The sequence below is a fragment of the Rhamphochromis longiceps genome, linkage group LG2 (genome assembly GCF_057381845.1).
Source record: "Rhamphochromis longiceps isolate RC_006_pf linkage group LG2, R_longiceps_female_GT1.1, whole genome shotgun sequence".
NCBI lineage: Eukaryota > Metazoa > Chordata > Actinopteri > Cichliformes > Cichlidae > Rhamphochromis > Rhamphochromis longiceps.
Window position 1 is genome coordinate 36440740 of NC_140558.1, and position 25903 is coordinate 36466642.

At 38.0% G+C, this 25903-nt stretch overlaps 2 long non-coding RNA genes across 2 annotated transcripts; one reads left to right on the forward strand and one right to left on the reverse strand.

The window, feature by feature from the left end:
- Nucleotides 1-10520: 10520 nt before the first annotated feature.
- Nucleotides 10521-14083, reverse strand: LOC146677788 (uncharacterized). The gene is made up of 8 exons (XR_014914114.1): nt 13825-14083; nt 13309-13348; nt 13117-13163; nt 12760-12804; nt 11881-11910; nt 11351-11419; nt 11070-11144; nt 10521-10674 (listed from the first exon to the last, which is right to left on the reverse strand). It is a non-coding gene; the product is annotated as an uncharacterized LOC146677788 (long non-coding RNA).
- A 2-nt stretch (nt 14084-14085) lies between these two features.
- LOC146677789 (uncharacterized) lies at nt 14086-15846 on the forward strand. The gene is made up of 2 exons (XR_014914128.1): nt 14086-14687; nt 15315-15846. It is a non-coding gene; the product is annotated as an uncharacterized LOC146677789 (long non-coding RNA).
- The last annotated feature ends 10057 nt before the right edge of the window (nt 15847-25903 follow it).

A 25903-nucleotide genomic window follows, 5' to 3' on the forward strand; every position in this document is an offset into this window, starting at 1 on the left:
ACAGATTATTTTCCCAAAATTCTTGGGGATCATCAAGATGTTTTGGGTTTTGCTTTTTTGACAAACGTGACCCAGTCTCTTTCTTATTGTTGAATCATGAATGCTGACCTTAAGTGAAGCAATCAAAGCCTGCAGTTCTTTAGATGTTGTTCTGGATTATTTGGTGACCTCCTGGATGAGACATGGATGTGCTCTTGGAGTAATGGTAAGGAGGGTACTCCTGGGTTGGTTCACCTGTGTTTTAAGTTTTCTACATTTGCAGATAATGGATCTCACTGTGATTCATCATAAAAAACAGCAAACATTTAGTATTTATTGGGGTTATTGTTGTCTAAAATTAAAATGTGTTTGATGAGTTGTAACATGTAAATGAAAAAAAAGAAAAAAATATAGAACTCTCTGGAAAGGGGCAAATACTCTTTCATAGCACTGAAGCTTAAAGTGTATACATTTTATATATATATATACAACTATCCTTTAAAGGTAACCAAAAACAAGAGCACTTGTGATATGATACAAATAGCAAAAGAAGATTTCTATCAGCCACAGAATCTCACACAGATCTTGGGGTAAAAAGTGGTTTTAAAGCACTGTAAATATATGTGCTACCCATTATCTTTACTGATCTTTCTCTTTGTAAATGATTATGCAAAACTGCCACAAGAGCAATAGAACATACATTTATGCATGCAGTTCATACAGATGTGAATGTTTTATTCCCAGATAGAAATTATAGACATGTTGTGTTTGCCTTTGATTGTCTGAATATTAAATATAAGAAAGACCTTGTCAAGACCCTGCAGAGAGCAACTCTTATTATGCTGCCTTAGACCTGAAAATTGAAATAAAAATTCTTTCATTACAGTTTGCATTGACTTTTCTCCAACACATTTTCTCAGTAAAAGCATCTCTAAGTGCATCATTAACTCCGCAATGAGGTTCAATAATTCAAAACATTACAGTCCAAACTCTTCAATACAACGGTATTTGTAAATGCAGTACATACTGTGTACACAGGTGCAACTTTTCCACCTAAAGATCTTCCTTCAGCAGCATTGAAAAAGGCATTCCTGGTGAGCTGGAATTCAATTCAATTCAATTCTTTATTTATTTGTCACATGTAGTTATAGCTAGTACAACATACAGTGAAATGTTTTTTTCTGGCTAAAAAATACTCCCCCCGACTGTGAGAAACATACTAGAAAAACTTTTACCTAAACTAAGAGAAAAAAAAAAAAACAGGAGTAAGAATCATATATAAAAATGTAAAAGTGTATAATATCCTGTATAATATATATAAAAAAGTGTAACAGGTGTAACAGCCATGTGTTTGTGCTTATAAGTATATCCATAATCGTGCAAAGTATTGCACTGTAATGATTTGAAAAACTATAAAAATATACATATTTACATAAGTACAAATGTATATAATATGATAAGATAAGATAAGGTTCAGGAAAGAAGAAAGTAAAGTGCGAATTATGTACTATGTGTGAGATTGTCCAGCATATTATCCGGTTTGCGTTTTTGGTTGAGGAGTCTCACTGTTTGTGGGTAGAAACTCCTCCTGAACCTTTCTGTTCTTGTTTTCAGGCTACAGAGGCGTTTCCCTGACCTCAGCAGCCTGAAGTTTATGGGCGGGATGGCTGGAGTCCCTAGTGATCCTGATGGCCCGGGATCTGCACCTTTCAGCGTAGATGTCCTGCAGTGATGGATTGATTGATTGATTGATTGATTGATTGAATCTTTATTTTGAACATATTGAAAAAGTATAAAAAAAAAAAAATAGAATTAAAAGAGACAAATGAACAAAGCAAACAAAAGGAAAACGAGCAACCACAACTCCAAATAACGTCCATGTTCAAAAAGGAGCAGGAAGAAGCATAAGCTTATTTAATCCCACCCCTTTTCCACTATCTAGTATCAATAGACTACAGAAATACCTCCTTGTAATTACATTGGATGGAAGTGATTGGATGTCAGCAGCTTACTATTACTATAATACCTCATCAGTCTGACAGCCCAGACAAACAAAAACCTCTATAGATACCAGCAACCGTGAAAATAACAAATGCAATGAAAAAGTTATCATAGAAACAACTCTACTACCTTGGCAAGCAAACCTTCAAAATTAAAACATAAGAAGATTTCAACAACTTGTTTTCATGGATTTATTTTACTAGTAAATAGAAAAATATTAAAGGCCAGATTTACTTGCACTACTGCAAAACCCTTAAATGGTGATACTGTCGGTATTTTTTTAAGAGGAGCAGTGTTCACGTTGCAATGTCTTTGTAGGAAGTTTCCTTTTAGATCACAAAATTTTATGAGGAATGAATCAGTGAATTTAACTTTGAAAAGAAATATGCCTTAATTTGTGCCTGATGTGGCTGTGATAGATGCTAGGTGTGTGTCTAAGAAAAAGCGCTGTCAGAACGTGCAGTGGGTTCATGTCAGTTGCTAAAAGCTTTGACCACGGTGCCAAAATTCTCTTGATTTCAGTGAGTGCTCACACCGAAGGTTTGAGCACCGAAAGTTTGAGCACTCTTCCCAAAGAGTGATACTAGCATTTCATTAAGGACAGATAACTTGGAAGAACTGAACATGATTTATTAAGAGAAAGAATTTAATGTATTTGGTGATTAGACTCCCATGACCAATCATGGCAGAACGGAAACCCAGCGATGATAGGATTATGACAGGCTCCCATGGGTCTAGATGCTGGTGGTGGTGAAGATGAAGACCGAGGTGTGAGTGGAGCTCTGACTGAGGTGTTTGCAAGCTGGATTTAAATTACACAAAGTGGAGGCTGATTGGCTCAAAGAAGGCAGGCGAGAACATGATTGGACTAGATTAACGATGTCAGTACTGAGATTGGCAGCGTGGGAAAATGGTAGTGATCGAAAGAACAGAAAAGCAGCCTAACACCCAGGAAAGCAGGCAGATGAGTGATTACAGATCTTCCTTATTGAACTTACGCATAAGCTTCATTTTGATGAAACAGAGTAGAACTTCAATCGACCTTATTTATTAAGCCGGAATTTGATGACTTAAAGTATTTTTAAAGTATGTACTGGTTTATAGGTGCTACAGATTTTGACATTAAGACTGGCCCTGATCAAATCTGACCCGCATATATTAAAATGGCTTTTAGATCCACATGTGTTGGTTAAATCAACAATAATTGGGTTTTTGGGGACACTTCAAATGTTGTGAATGATGTATACCAATATTGTAGGGTCTTCACACGATAAAGCACCTTGAGGCAACTGTTGCTGTGAAATGGTGCTGTATAAATAAAGCTGAGTTAAACTGGAGCCATGTGTGCCATATTTGTGTGTATTTTTCAAGGTCCACTTTGATCTGTGTCAATGGTGACCATGACACTGTCTCAAGAGCTATCTGTATTCCCTCCACATTTGCCCAGGTTCCCACATACACAGGTATGTGCTGATCTTTGAAACAGATATGATAAAATATCAAAGGAGTGATTATACATGGTGCACCTAAGGAAGAGAGGTCACACAAAGGTCAGTGGTGCCTTGACACAGATGTAAGATCTGCACCTGCAGGCATGAACATTCATCTCAAATTTATTCATCTATCCATTTATTCTTCAATTCATCCATTCATACCCAGGTTGTGGGGGCAGAAGTCTCCCTAGCGACCTCCTCCCTGTCTTATGTTGGGATAATCTCTACATCATGTCCTGGGCCTAATCCCAGTAGGTCGTGCCTCATCAAGGAAGCATCCAGGAGGTATTCTGGTCAGATACATGAACCACCACAATTGACTCCTTTCGATGTGGGGGAGTGATGGCTTTTCTTTAAGCCCCTGTTGAAGAACCGAGCTGTTCATCCTACCTCTAAGGAGGATCCCAGATACCCTGCTCATTTCTACTTGTTGCAGAAACCAGGTTACTGGGGCCTCATCCTGGAGCTGGGTTTGGGAAGAGTGCTCAAGGGAGAGCACCTAGTGGCCAGACCTCACCCCACAGTCTGAAAGCAGTACATGGGTCCTCACACCAGTGGCCTTGATGCTTTGTGTAATGGGCAGCGATCAGTGGTGGAGGTCCTGGTGGTCCAATCTCCAAATGACAAATCTGGCTATAGGGGCATTGTGTGTCAGTGTATTAATTAGAATCCATTTATTTCAAGCTAATCTGAAATATGAAATCTGTCAAAATGCTGCAATTGGTAAGCCTCAGACCAATCTGCAATGTGTTTGATTTCTGTCTAAATCAATACTGATAATACTGACTTTAATAAATGCCCGAAATCTCACATGGCATGTAGAAAAAAAAAAACTAGCAATATAGGCAGTTATGCATGTGGCACAGTAATAAAAACTTTATTACTATGCATATTGCTCAGAATCCAACAACAAATAATTGTTTCTCTTCTTCTGAATTTCCTAAAGGTCAACTGTTAGACACATATTTCAGGTTTATGCAATGGAATACTTTGCAATAAAGCAGCCCTCATCTGGAGGAATCCTGCCTCCCACTGACCTGTCAGATTTATCTGATGAGGAGTTTAAAGAACGGTTCACCCATATAACAAAAAGCATATTGGCTCTTCTGCACTGCCTCTCTCTGATATGAGAGATGTATAAAATTTGCATTGCATTTATGTTGTGTTATATTTATTTGTGGTTTACTCCCTCTGTTATTATTATTATTAGAGCTGCTCTTTTTTTACCCTCTAATTTGCATTTCTCTCGGTAAAATAATGGTCATTACTGAAATTGTTAGTAGAGCACCTGCAGAACTTTCCACCTTCCCATCAACGCATTTTTTATCACAGCGGCTTCATGGTAATTTGGCCCACTTAGTAAATCTGTCTGTAAAAGTAAACTTGAGTGTGTTACATTTAAGCTGGTAAAAAAAAAAGGTTTGCAGCAGGTGCTTGTTCAGTGGGAGCCAAAAGACATAATCACATTACTATAAAAAATATTAAAGCAAAACCATTCAACATGTAACAAGACAAGAGCAAGGCATGAACAGCTAAACCACAGATATTCATCAAAAACTGTTAGTACATCGGTTTGCAAAGTTATTTATCAGTGTAATATGTAATATCATTTCTTTCCAGACTGAAATGCATGTGTGGAAAATCTTTCTTTTTTTAAAGCACATAGTAAATCGATTCAGTGATGAGTCCAAGGGGGAAAGTTGTCAGGAATCCTATAAGTTTACAATTGTACCTTTGATTTTTCTTGTATGAAGGTATTAAATCTGGAAGACAATAGGAAAATATTGAAAGAATGATTGTATTAATATTTGTCTAAGACAATATGGGTGAATCTCACTGAGCCCAGTTTCTGGCAGAGCTTCTTTATTAAATTCGATTCAAATCAATTTTATTCATATAAGTAATGCCTCTTCACATCAACAGTCACTGGAAGGAACTTTATATTATAAGATACAGATCCTACAAAGTCAGATAGAGGGCCCCAGTGATCAAATAATCACCTATGATTAAGCACTTGGTGAACGTGGGGAAGAAGAACTGTCTTTAAGTACAAAGAGACTTGTGGCAGAGCCAGATTCAGATAGTGAAGCTCACAGAGAACTCACTCAGAGATCACAAACAACAAACAATAACCAATAGAAGATAAAAACTAAGGAGAGTAGATAAAAGCTAATAACATGCAAGGCTGGCATTTGGTCTACCAACTGGATGGTCGACAGATTGATTCTCCAACTACTCCAGTCCGTATGTTATTCTTGGGCAAGATGCTGAATCCTAAAATGTCCATCCATCCAAGTGTGTACATGGATGTAAGGAAAGGCTCTTATATTAAAAACCACATTTGTGTATGTGGTTGTAGCAAAAATAGCTTTGAGTGCTACATTGGAGCAGGAAAGCATCATATATGGGGGGCAAAAAGACAGGAATGGAGAAGTGTTCAGTCCATCATGAGAAGTTCCCGAGCAGTTTAAACCCATAGCACCATAAATGAGGGCTGATTTGGAGTCACCATATCCAACTCTAACTCTAAGTTTAAAATAAATAAATAAATAAAGTTTTAATCCGAATCTTAAAAATAGAGAGTGTCTGCCTGAACCAAAACTGGGAGCTGGTTCCATAAGACAATGGCGTGGTAGCTGAGGGATCTGCCTATGAACCAGTTTTTCAGCATCACTCTGAGACGAGATATCCTTAATTTTTATGGCAGTCCTAAAGATTTACGCTATTCGTTAGTGGTAACAATTTTGTAATACTGATTTTCTAATATTGTCATTCTATATGATGCCACAGGTATATGCATAAGGTATCATCTTGGCACTGGTGCAGCAGCTTCAATACTGGATGCCAACAGATATAGGTCTTCTGTTTTTGGAAAAAGAAAAAAAACCTTTTCAGGTTCAGAGTTTAAATACAAAGCTAATGCAGCATCTTCAAATCATCCAGACTTTTAATTTAAAAGAGAAGACAGAAAAAACAGGTATAGGAGAATGCCTAAAAACAATGCACGACAGAACAATTAAATATGTGGATACATGAAGACACAACATGTGGGTCACCGTTCTTTAAAAAAATCTTTAGGCACATAATGAAAAATGTAAAAGTATTGTTTCCTAACCTTAAAAGATAAACTTTACATGTCTTCATATACAGAACAAGCACAATAAACTGTATTAAATGGCTGTGATCTTTGGAAATCACTTCACGGTTTCTGGAACATAACGAAATAATCCTTCCATCAAGGCATTTCCTTGTTGTTTCACAAATGCAACTTAAAACCCTTCCATGCTGTTGCAAAAAGGCTGAGGATATTTTATTTTGTTGAGAACTCTGCCTTGATAAAGTTCCCCTTTAGGAAAATATTATGGGATTTAACCACCTAATGACACACACTATAAACCAGCAATGGCAAGAATGCACAGGCTATTTAACGGTCATTTGGGAAATTATGAAGAGAGTCAACACCTCATAAGCCATGCCAAACTGCCGACCTTGCCTCTAACACAGACACAGTACGAGAATGATATCATCACAGTGAGCTAGCTATCTAAATGACTGACATTGCCATTTGCCTTACAGCGAACTTGATAAATCATCAACAAAAACAAGAAAAAAAAATTCGACCGAAACAAATGCAAAACGTGCTGTACGAGGCACAGTAAACCTTATCTATTTTAGCATCAATACTCATGTCTAAGCCTTTTCAGTAGTCGCCAATCATTTGCTTTTGTGGCTGTTTTTCAGTAAAGCTTGACATCAGGTCAGCGTCCAGTGTTAAGCTACCGAATTATAGGTTGTAGGAACAAGGACAGCAGAGGGAAGCCGAGTGAAGGGGGAGGTGAAATCTATAGTATTTGTTATCACGGCCACACCTGAAGAAAAGTGATGACCATGCTGTTTGCAGAATGGGAAGTGCTTGTGTGTATGTGGTGTGTGTACGTGAAACGGAACTAAAGAGATACAGAAGGAGCAACAGTGGCAGTCATATTTATGTGTATAGCACTTCATCCTGCATCTATACTTTATTTTACTGTGCTGTTGGGGGGAGGGGGGTTCTTGGACGAATTTTCATGTCCAGTGAGACTTAAGGAGAAAGAGAGAGGTTTTGATTGAGTGCCCACCGAGGTCCCTTCAGATGTGGCTTACAGGAATAAAGGATTCATTTGAAGGAGGGTGCAAAAGATTACATACAGTCCTCACATCTATCCAAATCCTTTCCAAATCCCTCTACATCACACTTATCAAGCCATGTGCAGTGTGGTACACTAACTCTCATTGGTCTTATCACAATGCTACCATGTATCGTGGATGTCTAGAGGAGGTGTAACTTATTCCAAAGTACACTTAGGATCATGTAGGCATTTCTAAATAGGTTACTGGGCACACCTACTGTGCTCACATGTTTCAGATGATGCTAAATTTTGGTCAAACGAAACTATTTGAAGAAAATGGCAAGCACGCAGGAACTTTTAATGTAAAAAAGATTGTAAAAATTCTTACTAACAATGAAGGTTTATCTTGTTTCGAATTCCTGCAATATTTCCAAGGGACATTTGTAAGACATTGTATTGTTTGGGCATTGGTAAACACTGTAAAAACCTTAAGGCACAGCCTTAAGCATGTTCTTTTCTATCTTCGGGGCACTTCACTTGGGCCAGCAATAGGTGGTTCAGGAGCCTCATACTAATTCATGTGAGTACTGCACACAATATTGACTATTAAGTTTCCAGAGGAGTGCAGAAACAGCACCAGAGTTTTAGTGTAGCTACCAGCAAGAGTCAAATTACAAAATTATCAGATCGTAACATTTTAAGGCTCTAACACTGTGCGTACACAGCTGGTGCTAGTGTGATTTTCCTTTTAATGCCACATCTCTGTGTTATATTTAATAGGCTATTTTCATTATTAAAAAAACAAAAGTTATATCCACAGAAGTCTATTTTGCCATGAGCACTTTCTATCCAGTCACCCCCACTTCCTGGTCTCATTAATGCCATTTATCCCATATTACACACTGATAACCTGGCTCAAGAAAAATAGCTTAAAATAATATGTACTATGAGGATCTTGAAGTTTCTAATGAGACATAGTTTTAAGTGAGAAACTTTTTAATTGGGTAAAATTACAAATCTACCAAAGAAACACATGATTTTCATAAAGATTTTCTAAACACCCAACAGCTGTGGTTGACCAAAAACAAAAGACAGAAAAAAACTGCATAAAAAATTAGCTTCATTGCTTCATTCATGTGCATACTTTGAAATCACTACAAGTATGAAAATTAAACATTTTGTTATTCTCTAGGCAGTCAAAACTGTAGATCATATACAGTACAAATAAAATAATGACACATTGTAATACTGAAACTGTTGTGAAAGAAAAGGAATTAGTCATTTAAAAATGCCATATGTTGAAAACAAAGCTCTTTTGTTTTCTTGAAGCACATAAACACTTAAATACATTTAATAATAAATTTAATGGAGGGGTACCAAGCTCACTTGGTAAACAGATGGTATCGTGGGCTGTCTATCATTATAAAACTTATATATAACTTACTAATAACTTCATACACCCTACTGGCCTATACTAGCAAGCAAGTTAACCCTCACGTCATACTGGGCTCTTTTTGTGCCACCTTTTTCATTCGTATGAACGCCATTTCCGCTGTGTTGGGTGTAGCATAGCCAAACTTGCCAGCCGGTTTCGTTTTTGTAAAATCTTCAAATTTTCAGTCTGATTTTCTTACATCAGCCTAACACGGCTTAGCAGCAAAAATACTCACACTCAACACCCTAGGGACCGTTTTGTGCCCCATTGAAACCCATTATAAACGCTATTTTTCACGGCAAAAAAATTACGGTCAAATCGATCGTGATCGGTTATGTTTCCGTTTCCGCTTGCAGTACTGGCCTTAGAGTTGTAATTTTTTTATTTGTCCACCGGGTGGCGCCCTTGCTCCACATGTGACGCCTGCTGGAACATACACACCTTCTCCAGCGGCCTGCTCGAGACAGATACCCGGAAAAGGCAGACTAATTTCCCGCGTGCAGCAGCAGCTTGGCCCGCTGCTCGTTCCGGACCATTTTCTGACCTTAGGATCGTTTGAGGGTGCATTAATTTTTTTTAATCAACAGGAAATGACGTATTTGTTTTCACGTGGTAGCGGAAGTGTGTGCTGCAGACACGGGAACCGAACCATATGCTCCGGCGCTGCGCGAAACACACCCGCGGCAGAGGCACTCCTCCCCGGGGGAGCAGGAGCAGCAGCGCCGCCTGGGGACATTTTCGGCTTCTGCAAAAAAAATTTAAAACGGATCGAAATTAATGTTGGTGCCAATCTTTTGTCCATCTAAAGACCTAATTATAATAACAATAAAATATTACTTCAAATGTTTTTTTTGGAAAATATTTTATGTTTTATGTTTTATGTTTTTGGGGCAAAAAAAGCAGTGCGCTCATGTGACGAAACCGGGATATCCCATACGGTAAAAAAATATATTTTAAAATACATTTTGAAATATATTTCAAAATATACAAAAAATGGCCAAAAAATATATGTGCTAAAATACATTTTAAAATATATTTATATATTTAAAATGTATTTTAGCACATATATTTTTTGGCCATTTTTTGTATATTTTGAAATGTATTTCAAAATGTATTTTAAAATACATTTTGAAATATGTTTATGTATTTTGAAATGTTTTTTAGCACATATATTTTTTGGCCATTTTTTGTATATTTTGAAATATATTAATAAAATATATTTCAAAATACAATTTAAATTTATTTAAAATCATTCAAAAAAATATAAATTTAACCCTTCATATATTTCTAAGAAAACACATTCACATGTAACATCTGAAAGAAATCTTTATTTGATGTTTAAAACATACATATAGCATATCAATCAAGCAAGGAATATTCATTTTATAAGTTTATTCTCATTACATACTCAAACATTCTAAAAGAAACACACACACATATACATATATGTGTGTGTGTGTGTATATATATATATATATATATACACACACACACATATGTGTGTGTATGTGTATATGTGTGTGTGATTGTATGAACATAAGTCAGCATACTTAAAATGTAATTTCTTTTCCTTTTCCAGCAGTCTCAGTTCCCCCAGCTTTCACGGCAATCCTCAAAGCCCTTCTGGACACGCTGGGAAACCCCTTCCTTACCGCCACTGTAACAAACAAAAGTCACAGTTCTATTACTTTTATCAGAGTTAAAATAAAAATGTGATTTATGTTAGCTGGCTTCATTTAGCAAACAGATATTTCTGTTTATATAGATACAGATATTAATACAGATATATTTTACGCATAATTTTACCTCTTTTTTTTCCTAGATGGGAAGTCTATCCAGTTCACATTACAGTAATGCTAACACCCCTTTTGGTCGTCTCTCCTTACCTTCCAGCATTCATAAATCTGTTGACCTTCTTTGTCTGAGACCAACCACTACAATGCATCATCACCTATTTGTATTGGTAACTTACTTTACAACCTATTTTAATGGTTGCAAAGTAAGTTACTTGTGCTGTATGCAATTTTAGATACACAGAAAGTCTTCACTTACTATATATGGCTGTCATAGTGTCCTTATCAAGGGCAGTTCTTCACTCTGCGCCGATGTCCGTTTTGCTCTGTCCTCCTATAAAAAGCATGAACATTTGAGTGTTTGACTAGTTTTAGATTTCCAAAAATTTGATATTTGTACAACTAAACATTTGAACTACAATATATGCTATTGAGCGATACTTTTATGGGTAATTTTTGGTAAAGAAACTGGTGACAGAGTTGTAGGCTTTTTAAAGTACTATTAGCTAACCATTTGAACTGACTTTCAAAGCTGATTACCTTTTAAATTGCTGTGGATCAAAACCTCCAGTGGGAAGGCGGCCATTAGAAGAACACGCACCATTGAACCTGAAAATAACAAAAACAAACAAAAAACAGAACAATATATAAGAGTCCGGTAGGGTAATAAATCTCTTCTGAAGCAATATAGTTCATTTTGGGTGAAAAACAAAACATTCCTCTAAAATATATATACTGACATCAGCAATCAACATCATGATTGTAATTATTTCCTTTTTAGTACATCTACTGCTGTTTGCATGTGTCAAGCACTACGACTGTATCTATGCATATAAATTCACCATATATATCCAGCAAAAATGTTTTGTTATAGTCAAAAGGAAAACAAACAAAGGCATTCAATCAGAGGTGAGAAATTAATTGGGAATATGAATTATAGGTGAACTATTCTTTACCTACTAGCAATCAAGCTTCTTTAACCAAGAAGCTTGAAATATTTGAATGTAAAATAAAATAAATAAATAAATAATAATAAAAATAACATGATGTAATTAAAATGCACAACTTACATTAAGGAAATCTGCATTTGTATCCACAGGCTAAAAGTAAAACAGTAAATGTGTTAGTGATAGTACAGGTATTTGTAAAAAAAAAAAAAAAAAAAAAAAAGAGGCAGTAACTGTGACGCTTCTAGTGGGATGCTAAATGCAGAGATTTATATTTACAGTATAATACTGCATGTACGGGTAACTGTGTTGTGAACTGTAACTGAATATTAGAGAATCTCAGAGAAATTAAATGTATTTATTTTTTGAATTTATCAATCATAAAACCGTCTGTTTTGAAGGCCTGTTACGATAGCGACTTTTTGTTGGTCGGTATATTGCCCCATAAACAATTGCGACAAGTTATGTCATTGTCATTTTAAGACCATTTTATGTCTTTGAATGTATAATCATAATATAACACCATAATAATGCAAGATCTACACACTTTCAATTGACAAACCAACATCTAATTCTTAAAGTATTTAGATCATTGAAATTAGGAATCAAAATATTAGATACCTTAAAAACTTGAATAAATAGTAAATTTTCTAACAAATAGAAAACAATGTTATTTAATGTTATTGTTTTGTTATCATTATATTTTATTTTTGTAAATATAATGGCGGATAAATTACATCATCAACAATTATTGAGGTCATGTACATGTATTGTGTGTTAAGTCGATATATCGATTATTGTGATAGGCCTACTGTTTTGGTATCATAACGAGCTTGTCAAACATGCATGACCACTAAACAATGTCTAAGCAGTAGTATTGGTCTGAATGACAACAAACATAACTAGTGTTTTGGAAAATCTGTTAGAAAACAGTTATTTCAATAATTATGATTAGCATGTGACACAGACACCGCATAAAAAACTACAACAACAAATACTTACTTTAGGAGGATGGGGGAGGGCAGCATGAGGTTGAGACTTTGACATCTGTAAAAAACAAATTCATGTATTACAAACAAGTCACTTAAAAATACATTAATGTGGCAGACTGTTCCCTGTTCAGATGCAGTGTATAAGTACAATCAGGGCTGTCACAACAATGGGGTGGGGCCAAGTGGCTGCAACCCTAGGTACAATGTGCAGGTATATATAATTACATATAATATATGTGAATAAAGCAAGAATCTGTTTAGGTTAGTCACTGTGCTGACTGATGCTTGCTAGGTTTATATGATTGCAAACTGCACAAAAACAACAACAGCAACAACATTAATGACAATGACAAACAAAATTACTTACATTTATGTAAATCTCACATTAGGAAGATCTGCATTCGATTTCATGGGCTGAAATAAATAGGCAGAAACATTACTGCTAAAAAAATAAAAAACAAAAACTCTAAAAAGCCTAAAAATGACTTAAAAAGCAAGGAAATGTGGAACATTGTAATTAGCGAACATTAATAAAGCATAACTGTTCTTTGTTTCTAACCTTGGTAAGTACTCTGTAGCCAGAAGGAGAGGTAGGATTTCTGTGAAAGCCAAATTAAATGTGAATAGGCTTTGATAGTTATTGAGAAGGCAGAATAATAAGAAAAGGCAAAAGTACGTCACAATATAATTAATTAAGTTACATATTTTGATTACCAAATTATGGAAGCGTGGAGCTGCCACCCAGGCAAAAGAAAAATAGAGCTGTATCACGTTATGACGTGAAATGTTTATTGTTCTAACATTATGCTTTTCATGTTTGTATAATATAATATCACGTTATTATAATATACATAATTGTCACGTTCGCACAATATTGTACGGACGTGATAATTATGTACATTTTTCGTACAATGTTGTTCAAACATGTTGTTCAAACATGATAGTATATTGTTAGAACGATAAACTTTTCACGTTATAACGTGATATACTTATATTTCTCTTTTGCCTGGGTGGCAGCTCTACGCTTCCGTTCCAAATACACGAGAATAAAGTAATATTATATGGGAAAAGGCACCTGCTAGCTTGATGATGGAGGCTTCTTAGACTGGCCACCCGCCTTGGCTTCTTGTCGCCACTCCACGAAATAAAGGTCCGTTTCCTCCATGCCGGCTAATTATTCATCCTCATTAAAATCTCGTATATGTTCAGTTGGCAGAATTGAGAATTTTACATCTTCCAACCACTTAATTAACGCGAACATAATCGGCTTGTTTCTTCCCGTCTCCTGTATCCGGCCGTTCCTCTCGCTGTCAGATTTCGCGCCTCAGAGACGTCGTTATTTTTCAAAAAAAAAAAAAAAGAAGAAAGAAAGAAAGAAAGAAACAGCAACAACTACTAAAGAGAGTTTTTGCACGTTCATTGCACATTTGTGGGAATGTTTAAATATTTAATTTTTATTAATTACTTTTCATTATATCTTTATTTTTTAAACCACCGTGGCAATGCGCATGCGCATACACTCCTGCACGCAAAGGGCTTTGGAGTTGACGTAATGTCGCAATGCATTGTGGGAGCGCAGCACCATCTTGGCAGGTCACGAATCAAAACAAGATTGCTACGAACCATTCTGAAACGTAGCTCAAAAGAAAATGACGGTATAGAGACAGATTCTGTCCAGATGCAAAGAGACGGTACTTGATTGTTGAAATGTGGACCCGTATGAAATATAGCCGTGGAGTAGAAACCCTGAAGACCAAACCGCTATTGACTTAGCATGATCTACTCTCATACCTTGTCTGTGGAGTCAGAGCATACACGGCGCACCAATTTCGCAATTATAAATCTCTGGAGGCGCACATCCAATTCACCAAGGACTGGGTACAAGATTTGGCTATTTTTAAGCCTCCACGTTGTGAGTACGCCGTCATTCAAGCAAAGGTAAGTCAGCTTGAGTACTGCGAGTAAAATGCGTTTGATTCCCCCCAGCATTCAAATTAGTGCTAGCAAAAATTCATTCGTGAGGGGGAAATTACAGTGAGAACATGTAGAGGCTCTGTTAGAGGGATAACATAGTGAGTTCAGTGCATTGATGTGACATTGTCCTGAAGGATTTAGTTATTCTTTATGGTTAAAGAAATTGCCCTAATTAATTCATATTTATTATAAATAATCCTAATTACACATCTTGCTTCCTTGTTTGTGTCCTGTGTCACTAAAAATACATTCTGTTTTAGTTTTATACATTGATTAATGACCTGCAGAATCTGCTTGTCATATTAGGTGTCCATAGTTGTCACTTAAAGTCGAACTTTATGTTTTCTCCCTCTTGAAAGTGATTACATCCTTGCATTACATACTTTAGGTTCATTTTTTGCTGATAGGTTTCTAAAAAGAAACATGCAGATTTAGAATATAACATGCAGCGTTCTATAGATGGATACATAAAAACACTTTATTTGTTACATTTATGATAAATGGATTTGAAAGTAAATAAAACACATTTGTGTCGGACTTGGCTTATTAAAGTTCTTGTCTTTAAATGAACTTTGTCTGTGTGTGTTTTAGGTCCTGCACTCTTAAAGACTGAATTGCAGCATTGCAGCCACAGGTCATTGTGAGCATCACAGGGAAGGTTGAAGCCGCCCACTGCAGCTGTATGGCTAGAGTCGTGGAGACTTGCAGCCATGTCACTGCTCTTCTGTTTAATGTAGAAGCAACAGTGAGGATCTGTGGCACAAGGACTGTTACAGATGAACCTGCATACTGGGTTTTGCTGGGTAATATGACCAAGATACAGCCAGAGGTTGGCCATAAGATAGACTTCTCCTCTTCAGCTGCCCAAAAAAAAGGTTCTTGATCAAAACATAAACAGACCATTCGTTGTGACAGGTAAAAGAAGCCATCCTCAAAAAAGAAAAGTTCCACCTGCTACTGTGGAGGAGTTGGATCAACTGATGGGACAATATTTTTCCAAGCATAGTTCTGTTCTGAATAACCCATAATGTTTTAATTTAGGGGCCATGTAAATACTTTGCATTTACTGAATATGTACTTACTAAATACCACTGTTCAAAAGTTGAATAAAAAAACAAAGAAATGTTTGCCTATTTTTAATTAAAAGCACTTTGTCGAACATCACATCAGTTACAATGTAGAAAAAATGTTATGTATAGTTTACAAATGACAAAATGTTCACATAAAATCATGACAGCATTTGTATAATATCACCCACTACTAGCATTCTGTAATTTACTGTCACCTTTGAAAACTTATCACTACATAAACAGCACAAGACTTAAAAGTATTTAACAAGAGCATTTTTCCCTGGTTTTACTACCACACTGGGGCACATGTTCACCAAAACGCAGCAAACCTTTGCCATCTTATCCAGGAAGGTCACCTTTTTACCCTCACATGGAAGAAGTAATCTGATTGGCATGGTGGTATGTAGCATGTAGTTTGAAGCAGGGATTTCGTAGTGCCCCATGTGTAGTGTTGGAACCCAGTCAGGATTTGTTTCATTCATTTCATAGGCTGGTTTGTTGCAATAATGCCAAATAATTAGCAACTCTATAAATAGAAGGTAGTTCTGCATGTTTGTTCTAAGTTTGTGCTATTGAAAATAAAATTAACAGGCTATAAATAATAATATGAACTTATTTAGAACTTACCTGAATGAAAATACTGGAGCACACCAACAGATATCTGTGGCTGGTAGAGAACTGAATATCAGCTCGTCTCGCAGCTGCTATCCAGGCTAGACGCCTTCTTTTGGTAACATCCAACACATAAGCTCCCTCATGATGTTTCCAGGTGAGGAAACAATGAAAAGAGAGCCTGTTTTCAAGCTTATTCCTTTGTCGGTAGTGCAATCTAACATTACAACCGACCACACAGCAAGCATTTGTTTGGCCTGCTAATATGGCGCCTTGACCAAAAATCCTGGCTACGCCCCATCCCGTAAGATCACGCTCCAGAGCCCTATTAACGTACGGATCTAGAAAGAAGACGCTGCATTTTTAACTCTGAGGGAGATGGAGAATGAGCCTATTTCCAAAACAGTGGAGTGTGTTCCTTTAAGTACTAAATTGTATATATTGTCAAAAACTAAAGTGTACATAGCAGTTGTTGTATCTTGTTTACTGTATCACTGACAGATAATTTCAAAGTCAATGAACGCTACATTATAGTGAGATATTGTGTAATGTGAAATACTGTAAGCAAATGAATAAACAACCTAATTCGTGATAGACCTTTGACTCTGTTTTGTTTGAATCCAACTGTTTTTTGCAGATGTGCATAAAACATGTTACTTTTAGTATTGTTATCATTATCATCATTATTGCACTAAATATATTTTAAATAAAGGATACTTTGATATACATTCTACTGTAAGGTTGGAAATGTATTTTCTTCACCCTAAAATATGTTTTGAAATGTATTTTGGTTTGAAAGAAATATATTTTCAATTTCAAAAATATATTTTTTTGGAGCATCACAAATACAAAATATATTTACCATATATTTGAAATATATTTTGGCCAGGAAAAATGTATTTTTTTACCGTACGGATTTTAACCCTTTATATATAAAGGGTTAAAATCCGCGAAATGTAATTAAAACTTGACATGAATATTTCAAGGAGAAGTAGGTCTAAAAGATTGGCTAATTTAAAGTGGAATAAAATATTAATATATAAATTTTTTATAGCACTTTTTCGGGCGTGGCAGAAAACGGTCCCTAGGGTGATGAACGTAAGTTTTTTAAAGTATGACGTGATATTATGAGGTTTTATTCCTCAGGTGGCTTTTCTTACTCTAACCTAACATTGGCAGCCTGTTAAGCTGTCCATCACATTAGAATGGTTATCAACTCTATAATTTAACCCACTTATTGCTAGGGTTGACTATAGCCAACATTAGAAAAATTAATGTGAATACTTTGAGAACCTTTATTGAAAGCCAGGGTGGAAAGCTTTAAAAATTATGACTACGTGAGTTGATAGCCTTATCAGCATCACAGATGTATGATTAAGAGACAGGAGGATCTGACTATAACTACAATTGTGTATTATGGGCAGTGTTGGGGAGTAACGGAATACATGTACCGCCGTTACGTATTTAAAATACAAAATATGAGTAACTGTATTCCGTTACAGTTACCGTTTAAAAAGGTGGTATTCAGAATACAGTTACTTTGTTGAAATAAATGGATTACACTGCGGTACTTTCCTGTTTCATTTTGTGCGGGTCAGGACTGTTTGGGTTTTGTTTGACAGCTACGTTCTGTTGTTCCAGGCGGCAGCATTACGGTTGCCATGGTTACAGGGCGACGCTCTCTCTCTCTGCGACTGTGTGCTTCCTGGGTGAGAGAGCGCCTTTTCGTTGTTGTTGTTGTTGTTGTGGTGCTAAGCTAACAGGCTGAATGCTACAAGCATAGCTCTAAAGAATGTAGCATCATGGGCAGTGTAGTCCGTGTTGCAGGGAGAATGGACTGCCATACACGTTATGGGTCTGTGAGCGCGAGGAGGGAGAAAAAGGGGAGTGGAAAGGTATGAGTTGTCATCGAGCAAAAACGGGAGCTGGAAGCATGTAAATATAATAATAACCACTGCAGCCAAGAAGAGAGCCTGATGAGCCCAGTTGTAAGTAAGCTATTAAGACTCGACTGTACACCGTGTTCGTGTTTTCCTCCGAAAACAATAAGTTCCGTTGGAGCAGTCTTTCAATGCCTCTCTCTGTCTCTGGCAAGCAGAGTTGACCCACACAACAAAGCTATTAAAGCTATTTTTCGGCTACGAGCCGACAGGGACCCCGCCGTATTATGCTGGGCTTACACTGTGCGATTTTTTCAGTCGCGCGATTCAGCTCCTGCTCAAACTGTACGATTGACTCGCAGGGGTTAGAAGTTCATAGGTCACGATGCAGGGTCTCACACTATACGGCCCGATGCTCTGATGCGACCTGAGTGCTCACACTGTGCGTCCATAAAATGAAGGTTATGACAGAAATTCTGTCGCTCGCTCTCCCTCTCTGTCTTTCACTCACACAGACACGCCACCACCACCATCAACTTTGCTAAATTGCTAATGAAAAACACTGATCAGCCAGCTGTGATTGAGCAGCAGTGTAGATCCAACTATTTTCAAGGTTGTTGTGGTCGTGATAATTTTGTGAGGCCACATCGAAAAGGCTCGGATGAGCTTTCCAAAGTTCTACAAGTTGTGCCTCCATCGCTTGTGTCCAGATCACACGCTGCACTGCCATGCTGTGCCGTCTTTTTCGCTGACATTTGTGTTTGCGCGTGCGCAGTGTGACAAACTGCGGTGACACCCTCACGACGGTCGTGAGGATTTCAAACAGGTTTGAAATCCTCACGACCAAGCGATTGATGATCGGGAGCTCGTCGTGAGGTGTTAATCTCTTCTCGTTACCCCACGTATACTACACGATGCACGACGCACGATGAAGGCCAAAATCGGGCCGATCGCCAAAACGGTCGCACGACTCAAAAATCGGCTCAAAATGGGCCAAAAATTGCACAGTGTAAGCCCAGCATTAGTCAGAGGTCCCTTTACTACAGTTCGGAGTCGCGGACCTTCAGTAATAGTAATGAATCACACAGCAATCGTACATTCACGTTGTTGTAAAAAGCATGATAATATATTAAGTATTCCAAAGTATTCAGAATACGTTACTGTCATTGAGTAACGTAACGGAATACGTTACAGAATACATTTTGGGGCATGTATTCTGTAATGGAATACATTTTAAAAGTAACCTTTCCAACACTGATTATGGGTAACATGCTGCTTAAATCAAGGTATTGCTATGAGATGTAAGAAAATTGCAGCTGTATTCTTTCAGCTGCAGCTCCGCTGTGTTAGGCGGTATGAGAGCAAGAGAAGAAAAACGGTAAAAAGATCATTTAAGGCCTCAGTCACACAGAACTGGTTGGCAATCCCTTGGCAACATAAGATCGCTAGGGAAAAATTTCTATTCCCTGACTGGGACGATTGTCCAAATCGATCTCAGACAGAGTGGCAAAGAGGGTGCATGCACCAAAAACCTTCTTGTGATTGCTTTGATTGCTAGCATATTCCCTGGTCACAAAACATTCACCTTCCTTCATCAATACATTTGAAAAGGTGCTACTTTTACTCTGTGGCTGAACGGTCTCTGTTTCCTCTTAGCTTTCCACTGTTCACAGTTTGGTTCAGGAAGCAGTTGGCAAATGTGTGCAACTGTAAAACTGCTAGTAACCAAAGCGATCACAGGGAGGTTTTCAGTGCAGCACCTGTACCTACTTTCTGACCAGTTTCACCTAGCAACCTCCAGCAACCATTCACCAACCAGTCAGGGAATACACATTTCATCTATCAGCCTGTCATTGCCAGAGGGTAAGTTGAGTCTGTAGGACTGTGTGACTGGGGCCTAATGTGGTAAGTAGGTTTACTTGCATATTAAGTCAACGTGTATCCCAAGGCTTTTGCACCCTATTTTAGGATTATGTAGCTATGTTCAGGATTGTAAAACAACTTAATTGCCTGCAGCCATTAGAAGAAAAGGCATCACTAAAGTTTCTCATAAGTATCTAAGGATATATCTTATTGATGTTCCTCAGGGACAGAGAAAAATAAGTAACCAGAGTTTATTTCTTAGGCACTTTTCACAGACAAACAGTCTATTGCCATATGCACTCATCTCCATGGGATCTTTGTGTTGCTCTATTCGAGAATCAATAGTTGCAATTTTGTAGTTGTTCAGGACCAGCTGTGTATTTAAATGAAACTATCCACCACTTTGCAGACAGCTATGGCTAAAACGGTTCCAGTATTGCTGTGCTTCATTTTTTTGTTGCATTTTGTTTTTTCAGCACTCTGGACATTTGTTTCATTTTATTCATTTTTTGTTGTCTGTTTGTCCATATTAGTCAATGTAAAGTTTGTTCTGTTAAAAATGATTTTATTTTGAAAGGGCAGGAGTGTTGAGGAAGAGGGAAGGAAAAAGGAGATGCATGGGGATAAAAAGGAAAAAAGAAAGAGATGGGAAAGTGAGTGATCAGACAAGATTAGTGTCAACTGAGATGTTCATGGGGGATTGCGTGGGCAATACCTTCAACATCCACAGCCAAGGAACTGGACACAGCCAGAACATCTAGCATTCAACTCGAAGCAGATAAGGAAGATAAAAAAAGGATATCTTTAAATAAACTTTGGGTTTGTCTCACCATTCTGGAGGGTGAAGGCAGGCTCACGTTTATAACAAACTCAGTAACATTAGTGTCTGCTAGCTGATTGCTAGATGGCTGCAATTTACTGTCTTATTTACATTTTTTTTCTAATTCCAAAAATTCATTTGTTGCTTATTCTTACATTCCATATGGAATATACATAGACTAGTTTTTATGTATGAGACCAGCAAAACGTTGGTGTGCATGCAAAAATAGGTCAGTCTACTATTTATATTTTTACATGGGGGGTAGTGTTTTATATAGAAATGGGTCATATATCCTAGTTTTTATATAGCATGCCTATCTGCTCGCCATTGCTTGGGAAATTTAGCAGATCAATTGTTCTACATTAATTTCATTTTTCTACTTTTTTTAATTTGAATTTTCCAGTGCCATACTGGGTCCACAAACTGAAGACACAGCACAATCACAACTTGAGATCTGACTCACACAGCCCCATGACATATGTCCGCTGCAGCTGTAGGCAATAAAAAGAGATTTTCAGCACAAAATTCACTCTATAAATACTCCATATATAAAGTGTCACCAAAGCATAAGAACCAGGTTTACTTTCTTGTAAATAAAATGACTTTAGGTCTGTTTCACACTTGTTAGACTTTACAGTTTGAACAATCGATTGATCAATTGAAAACACAAATGACGCACAGTAAATTAATAGGCCTCCGGAGTGCAGGGTAAACTGCGGTATCAGCCGCACACTTTATGTCACATACTTGCTGTTGGGGTTACAGTTCATCACAGTCTTTATGTGACAACAGCAGCAGACAGATTCACAGTGACTTTTTATGACACTAATATAAACTTTAAAGTGATTAAGAGTAGAATTCAAACGCAGTGACAGATTGAAGGATTTCAAAAAAGAGGTTGAAAATCCTGTTGCCATGGCGAGCAGATAACATAATAGAATAGCTCCACTTATACAATGGACCCTTTGCTTTTTTAACCCACATGTATGAGTATTGTTGCCTGTTTCAATCGATGTCTCCTGCTTCTCAAGGCTGTATCACTGCAGATTTGAGCTGCCCATAGTCTTCTTTTTCAACAGTCTCTTCAGCTGTGCAGTATTTATGTATTATTCACCCAGTGCTTTGAAAGAGTATATGTATTGTTCACCCTCCAAGGCTAATCTAGTTCTTGTTTTTCATCAAGCATCATTGGCAACATGTTTTGCAATTCACATGACCAAATTGTGTTAAGAAGGATTTACCACAGGAGTGATAAACTACTGACCGGTGATGAAAATCAGTCACCGCCGTAATCCACCTAATTCTACGCTTTGCAAGAGGTGTGTGCTGCGGTTGTGTTTTGACAGCCATGGAAGAAGACAGGCAATCTGTGAGGAAAGGAAGCAAAAGGAAAAACTAACCTCCCCATGTAACCCAATAGAGCTTTGTGAAGAATGTGTCTGCTAAAAAAAAAAAAAAGAAGAAGAAGAAGAATAAATAAATAAGCTCCTCATGAGTAATAATCCAGACAGTGGGGGCTTGAATTGAAATATCAAGCATGAGGAATGGAGGAATATTTTGCGTGGGTTAGACTATGTAAAGGGAGAAGAAACACCTACGTGCCATTGTCAAAATAAGGAAATCATTAGAGATGATGAGACTGAGCGTAGGCAAGGCAGGGTGCATTTTTTTAAAGGTCTGTAAAATTTACTGTTGTTTGAAAGGTCACTGTCTGGCGCTGGCAAGCAGCTGGGACTTGTAAACGGCCCTTCTTATCAAATGTTAATGCTGGCAGACCTCGTGTCACATGCGCCAGCGGAGGGAATATGTCTTTGAGGTCCTGCAGGTTCCATGGAAACAAGTCATTTCATTTACATGCGGAAATGCGACCAGCTAATTGCTTTTCGTGGAACATCAAATAGCAGGATGGGTTTTTGTGGTGGGGGTTAAATGGAAGACTCATAGGAGGGAAGGAAATATAAGACCTCCCTAGGGCCTGTTGAATCAGTATGTTTTTGTCACCACGTGTGTTGTGTAGGCAGCAGACTCAAGGCCGAGAAAGAAGGAAGAATATTTTGTGTCCCACAGGGATGTTTGTTGTTTAGAAAGAAGCATTCTTCCATTCTGGATCTTCACAGAACAAGCTCCTTGTATGTAATATAGCACATAACCACAAGTATAAGTGGTTTCAAAGAAAGTAGATGAAAAAGGAAACCTCTACATCTATTTCAAAACTTTAGAGTACAAATTTGGATTATTTCAGAGTTCCAAGTATACTTTTTTCCCCCTTCTACGAGCATGTGAATATATAGAAAATCAAATGGAGAGCATACCCGCTGTCATCAGATTAATTTTTATATCTAATATGAAAGAAGCTAACTGCCTAAATTTGTTTCATCAATAAATCCGACCCATGTGAATAGGCACGTCTCCGTTGTAAACACTATCACGTAGACTGAGGCCATTACGATGTGTGTTAGAATGCTTCTGGACCGCGAGGAAGATGGCACTTACTGTCTGTTTACCATCTCAAGGCTGATAACATGATGTGACGGAAGCAGAGAAATTGATTTAATCTTCAACTGTGCGGCAATGAATGTTAATTTTCCTAGAAGATGTAATCTTTGCCACGAATGGTTTGTTATACACATTAGTGTAAACCCTTCTGTGGGAAGGAATATGGCTGTTATCATTTCCCTTTTGTCCCAGCTGAAAGGGAGATCAAATGATTTGTGATTACAATGATAGGGTGTTATTTTCAATCCAAAACGCCGGAACCAGGAAATGTAGATGGCAAATCCCCCAGAATTATTCATAAATATAATGATATGCTCACCAGTTGGCAATTTTGCGAAAGAAGAAAATAAGACGTGCATGTGAATCCCCTTTTGTCCTTGAGAGTTATTAATAAGAGTAAGTTTGCATAAATGGGGACAGAGAGTAAAATGAAACAAAACAAATATAGGTCTAACAAGCTGAGGGCACTCGGTTTTTGTATTTACGAGTGCCCCGGAGACACAAAGCATACTAATCACCCAAGCAATGCCTGAACTTGTGTCTGGAAAAAGTAACAGTGTCAGTGGTAATTACACATGTAGAGTGGGGCTTGTCCAAACACAATTGAGATGTAAAACACGGGGAGAAGGCTGCAAACATAAATCCACCAGCTTCCTTTTCAGCCTTTCAGTGCTCCTCTTGATGCACTGTTGTGATGTGCAATGCAGACTCTGCCCCTCCACCCCACCAAAAAAAAAAAATCTTTGTCTTTCCTTCTCCCACTCTCACTCTCTTGTTCTCTCTTATCCTTCCTCCAGACAAGACTGCAGCAGTCCCCATCAGTCTGAGAGGACAGAAAGTCACAGCTGAGACAGATACCTCATTTAACACTGCCCCCTGTTGTCCGGAATCAAGAACAGCCGCTCAGTCAAGGAGAGAAAAACAGAGATTGCAGCCGCGCACCTCGCTCGCCCCAACCAAACACCAACTTATTCATGAAAGACTTCATGAATACATACATTACATGCTTTTAAAATGCCAGTCATAGTTCATGAAAAATACAGGCTTTCAAAGTAGGCTGCATGTCAAGCTGCTAAATCCAAAAGCGACTGACAAAATATAAATTGTCACTCATGGGGAGGTTATAGATTGATGGTAAGAAAAAATTTCTTTCATATCTTCTTAACTGACTTTCGCATGTGGACTTCAGCGCCAGTGTTCACTTCAAGATTTGGCAAGGGGTTACTGTGGAGCCGAGAAAAGCGCGTGGAAAAAGACGGGGAATGGTGCGCAGATGTGAGAGAGACAAAGGCGGAAAGAAGCAACTAAATCATCAAGTCAGATAAATATAGATTTTCTGTCAGTGCTTCATTGTAATTGTTCAGACTTGGGTCATGTCTTTGGTGTATCGGATGTAAATGAGCTCAAAAGCAAGCAGCAGAATGTGTGTTCGGGCTGTGTTTGTGCCCAGTAAGACACAAACAGGCCGCCTCGAGCAACCTTTACAGGATGACTGATAAAACGTGAAGAGGTAAGAGTGGAAGAAGCTACGGAGCTGGAGAGTAAAAAGGAAGAAAAAACAAGTAAATTCGCTGGCACAACATGCTGAAATTGGTGCTCCTATCCCCATCCCCTCCCACCATCACCCCATCTTGCTGCTATTCTCACCTCGATCCTAATCCCAGCCCTTCTTCCCCTCCACTCCCTCAATTGGTACTGTCCAGGAAAATAAACGATCTGCAAGTGCAGGCACAGCATGGTGCCAGAGTTAACTTAGCCCGAGTCGGAGAGATGTTTTAAATTGTATTCTCCAAAGGTCATGCTCCCCTCTCTCACAGTCTCTGCCTGTCACCTCAGCTTTGTGTGTAGAATCCTTTCCTATTGATCCAGCCTCCGACAAGCACGTCCTCGGCAGCAAGCTGCTCAAATCACAGCATGCCGGCGTGGGGAGGCTCCCACACTGCGCCCAGATCACAAAGCATTTGATAACGGAAGGGAGGGTGAAAGGGCCCAGAGATAGAACGGCTGGATGGCAGAGAAAGAAGGATGACATGGGGTGGGATGAAAGAGAGGAAACGGGGAAGTGGGCATTATCTTCTGTATAAACTACAAATTGTTTGCAGACGAAGAGAGAAGCCTCCCCCGGATGTGTGAATCTTGTTTTTCTAGGCCTTTGAAAATCTGAATGCTCTATCCTACCCTCCCTTCTCTATTTTCCCTTGTTAAACCAAGGCCAAATCACAAGCCCCCATGTGTAATTTCTCAACAATGCTTCTGGCCGCCTGGCTTGATGGCTCAATGTTCCTTGTATGACATGTACTGCCTCAAAGGGAGGTCTGCGCTTTTATTCAGCTCAAACTTGATACCAAAGCTGTTCAAACACCAAGGATTTCTCTTTAAATACAGAATAAAGAGTGTGTATGTTATTCTCCGTGTGTGAGAGAAAGACCAACAGTTGGA